We start from the raw sequence: 4,787 nt of genomic DNA, 5'->3' as shown, positions 1-4,787 counted from the left end.
CCCGGACGCAGGCCGCGAACGCCGTAGGCTTTGAAGAGAATTTTCGCCCGTACGAGGAAGCTCGCGGCAGCGTCGAGGGCAGCGATGCCCGGGTCTTGCTGACGCGGCCCACTGCCGTCCGTCGTCAATCGTTTGCATTGCGAGCCGATCTTGTCCGGCGCCGGTACATTCCGGCAGACGACCCGTGAACTCGAGGCGACGTCGGCTCTTGAACTATTGCACGGAAGAAATTTGACGTGCGGCGCGCGTTTCTTCACGCGCGCAATCGCGCAGGGGCTGACGCACGCGGCGCCGCTTACGACCACAGAAAGCCGGTCACAACCGTAATTTCAGCATTCCTAATGCAGAATTCACAAATATGATTACCCTGAACGGTGGATCACTCGGCTCGTGGGTCGATGAAGAACGCAGCTATTCGCGCGTCAACTTGTGGGGTGCAGGACACATGAACATCGACATTTCGAACGCACATTGCGGTCCACGGATACAATTCCCGGACCACGCCTGGCTGAGGGTCGTTTAACAACGACAGACTGCTCTGTCGGCAACAATGCTTTAGAAACCCCCCCGGGGGAACAGCGCACCGTGCCTTCGCGAGCGAATGACTGAGCGTTCGCAGCCCGTGTCACGCGCCGGTCGCGCGGCAACGGGTCGCGTCGCCTCAAACGAACACGTATGTCACGGTCACGACGCGTCGCCGCAAATCGCGGGGTCGAGCTGTCGCTGCCGTTCGTCACGTTCCGGTGCTAGCGATAGTCGAGAGAACGAACGAATTCGGCACGGCGACACACAGACCGCGCGCGGTCGGCTTGCCGCTCATGTGATAAAGTTCCGTCCACGCTTCGCCGCGGGGGGGCTCACAAGTCTTCCGTACGGCGGGCGTGTTTACGGTCGTTTCCGTGGCTCGAACGTACGAAAGATACGTTGTGTCCTTGTCCGTGTCGACGGAGCTGTTCTTGAACGAACGGCCGTCGCCGACGACGGACTCGCAATCTTACGACGACCTTAGAGCAGGCGAGACTACCCGCTGAATTTAAGCATATTACCAAGCAAAGGAAAAGAAACTAACTAGGATTTTCTGAGTAGCGGCGAGCGAACAGGAAACAGCCCAGCACTGAATCCCGCGGTTCTGCCGCCGGGAAATCTGGTGCTTAGGAGGATCCACTCATCCCGGGGCGTCGGCCCGCGTCCAAGTCCATCTTGAATGGGGCCACTTACCCGCAGAGGGTGCCAGGCCCGTAGTGACCGGGACGCGCCACGGGAGGATCTCTCCTCAGAGTCGGGTTGCTTGAGAGTGCAGCTCTAAGTGGGTGGTCAACTCCATCTAAGGCTAAATATGACCACGAGACCGATAGCGAACAAGTATCGTGAGGGAAAGTTGAAAAGAACTTTGAGGAGAGAGTTCAAGAGTACGTGAAACCGTTCGGGGGTAAACCTGAGAAACCCGAAAGATCGAACGGGAAGATTCATCGTCAGCGACGCAGGCTTCGCCGCGGCTCGTGATGTCGGGACCTCGCGTCCACGGCACTCGGTCGCGGTGCAATGTCCGGCGGCGCCGGCGTGCACTTCTCCCCTAGTAGGACGTCGCAACCCGTTGGGTGTCGGTCTAAGGCCCGGTCGGCTGCCTGTCTCGGCGTTCTTGTCGGGGCAGACCCCCGGTTGCCCGTCCGGCTGCCCGGCGGTACCCGCACGGTATAGAGCCGCATTGAACTGCGTTGGGCCCGTCGCAAGCGCGGTCAGCGATTCCCGGTGGTCGGACCTAGCGCCGTCCCCGGGCCTGGCCAGCTGTTGGCTGGCGGTGTCCTCTGGCTGGCTCGTTCGAATTATCAAATACCGGTCGGCGACGCTATTGCTTTGGGTACTTCCAGGACCCGTCTTGAAACACGGACCAAGGAGTCTAACATGTGCGCGAGTCATTGGGACGAGCAAACCTGAAGGCGAAATGAAAGTAAAGGTCAGCCCAGCGCTGACCGAGGGAGGATGGGCCGCGTCACGATGCGGCCCCGCACTCCCGGGGCGTCTCGTTCTCACTGCGAGAAGAGGCGCACCCAGAGCGTACACGTTGGGACCCGAAAGATGGTGAACTATGCCTGGTCAGGACGAAGTCAGGGGAAACCCTGATGGAGGTCCGTAGCGATTCTGACGTGCAAATCGATCGTCGGAACTGGGTATAGGGGCGAAAGACTAATCGAACCATCCAGTAGCTGGTTCCCTTCGAAGTTTCTCTCAGGATAGCTGGCACTTGCGTACAAAACGTACACGAGTCTCATCCGGTAAAGCGAATGATTAGAGGCCTTGGGGCCGAAACGACCTCAACCCATTCTCAAACTTTGAATGGGTGAGATCTCTGGCTTGCTTGAACTATGAAGCCACGAGATCTCGGATCAGAGTGCCAAGTGGGCCACTTTTGGTAAGCAGAACTGGCGCTGTGGGATGAACCAAACGCCGAGTTAAGGCGCCAAAGTCGACGCTTATGGGATACCATGAAAGGCGTTGGTTGCTTAAGACAGCAGGACGGTGGCCATGGAAGTCGGAATCCGCTAAGAAGTGTGTAACAACTCACCTGCCGAAATAACTAGCCCTGAAAATGGATCGCGCTGAAGCGTCGCGCCTATACTCGACCGTCAGCGGCATACGAGGCAGTTTAGGCCGTCAGGAAGCCCTGACGAGTAGGAGGGTCACGGCGGTGTGCGCGGAAGGGTCTGGGCGTGAGCCTGCCTGGAGCCGCTGTCGGTGCAGATCTTGGTGGTAGTAGCAAATACTCCAGCGAGGCCCTGGAGGACTGACGTGGAGAAGGGTTTCGTGTGAACAGCCGTTGCACACGAGTCAGTCGATCCTAAGCCCTAGGAGAAATCCGATGACGATGTTGGTGTATTTCTATGCTTGACACGCGCGTCGTGACGCCGGTGATTGTGCGAACGTCGGGCCTCGCTCGGCGTTCCCCCCGGCGTGGGCGCGCGCGGTTTGAAATGTGACACACCTGTCGGGCGAAAGGGAATCCGGTTCCTATTCCGGAACCCGGCAGCGGAACCGTTTACAAGTCGGGCCCTCGCAAGAGAGTTCGTCGGGGTAACCCAAAAAGACCTGGAGACGCCGTCGGGGGATCCGGAAAGAGTTTTCTTTTCTGTATAAGCGTTCGAGTTTCCTGGAATCCTCTAGCAGGGAGATAGGGTTTGGAACGCGAAGAGCACCGCAGTTGCGGCGGTGTCTGGATTTTCCCCTCGGACCTTGAAAATCCAGGAGAGGGCCACGTGGAGGTCTCGCGCCGGTTCGTACCCATATTCGCAGCAGGTCTCCAAGGTGAAGAGCCTCCAGTCGATAGACTAATGTAGGTGAGGGAAGTTGGCAAATTGGATCCCTAACTTCGGAATAAGGATTGGCTCTGAGGATCGGGGCGTGTCGGGCTTGGTCGGGAAGCGGGTTTGACTGACGTGCCGGGCCTGGGCGAGGTGATGGTAATAACCGGATCCGAGCTCGGTCCCGTGCCTTGGCCTCCCGCCGATCTTCCTTGCTGCGAGGCTTCGGCGGCGGTCCGTTGTTGCCGTCGTCCTCTTCGGCCGCCATTCAACGGTCAGCTCAGAACTGGCACGGACTGGGGGAATCCGACTGTCTAATTAAAACAAAGCATTGCGATGGCCCTAGCGGGTGTTGACGCAATGTGATTTCTGCCCAGTGCTCTGAATGTCAACGTGAAGAAATTCGAGCAAGCGCGGGTAAACGGCGGGAGTAACTATGACTCTTTCAAGGACTCCCTGGTGAACGCCTTTAGCCTAGGAGCCCAAGTGCCAACCGTACACTTCCTCGTGGTGAGAGTCGGGCAACGTCAGTGGAAACACTGGCGGCCGAGTACGATGGCTATCTGCGGGTCTTGGTGGGTTGCCAGCCCCCTCGACCCTAATCGTGTTTGTTTAAATCTAAGAAACAAGCCTCGGATGAAAGCAAACAACAGCTGGTACGCTGACCGTGCTGAATCAACACAACCCGAAGCTGGATTCTCAAGGATTGAACGACAAGAGACTTACCGATGTCGATTTCCCAGGTGCCCTCGAGAATTCTCGAGTGCCTCAGGAAGAGGTGTACACGAGAACAGTGCACATAAGAATTGGTATGACTCCTTTAAACGTCAGAACACGGCTGCCCCAGTGAAAGATAGATGGACTAGGGAAGAGAAGCTTATGCTAGCTAGAAAAGAAGCTGAACTAACGTATGCGGCTCAAGGTAAAAGGATTTTCCCTAATCAGGAATTGCTCAAGACCTTTGGTCATGAAAGAACTCTAGAATCAATCAAAGGACAAAGAAGAAAAGACGAGCATAAGGCAGATGTGTCAATGTTTTTGGATGAACTACATAGACAGCCTCGCAATGATAGCGACGATAGTGACGGAAATCAGATTTCTGTTGACTCAGTCACTACTGACGAGGATCCTTTCTTGGCCTACTTCGACTCACTGCAACCTCAAACCACCAACGAGTTCCATGCACCGAAGCTCAACGCCTTATGTGCAATTACACCTGACACAATAAGAGATAACGTACGAGCAGACCTGGGCATTCATCTTGAAGAAATCTTTCCCGCCAACATAAAGTCATATAACGAACATCCGCGTCCACAAACGGTCCAGCAGCTAGCGCAAAGTAGGAAGAAAAGAAGAAGAGCTGATTATGCTAGAATACAGGATCTCTGGAAAAAGAACCCCAGTGAATGTGGAAAGAGAATTCTGGACGATCTAGTCGAATAGCAGGATTCGATACCAAAAGCGACCATGGAACCATATTGGAGGGCTGTA

The 4,787-nt window shown here is 56.0% G+C and overlaps 1 non-coding gene and 1 pseudogene across 1 annotated transcript; both read left to right on the top strand.

The window, feature by feature from the left end:
- Positions 1–363: 363 nt before the first annotated feature.
- Positions 364–518, top strand: LOC124218326 (5.8S ribosomal RNA). Its single transcript, XR_011177075.1, has one exon. It is a non-coding gene; the product is annotated as a 5.8S ribosomal RNA (ribosomal RNA).
- A 482-nt stretch (positions 519–1,000) lies between these two features.
- The window catches only part of LOC138190946 (large subunit ribosomal RNA), a 7,270-nt pseudogene continuing 3,483 nt past the window's right edge, over positions 1,001–4,787 (top strand).

Source organism: Neodiprion pinetum, chromosome 4 (assembly GCF_021155775.2).
Source record: "Neodiprion pinetum isolate iyNeoPine1 chromosome 4, iyNeoPine1.2, whole genome shotgun sequence".
Taxonomy (NCBI): domain Eukaryota; kingdom Metazoa; phylum Arthropoda; class Insecta; order Hymenoptera; family Diprionidae; genus Neodiprion; species Neodiprion pinetum.
This window is presented reverse-complemented; position numbering and strand designations above follow the sequence as displayed.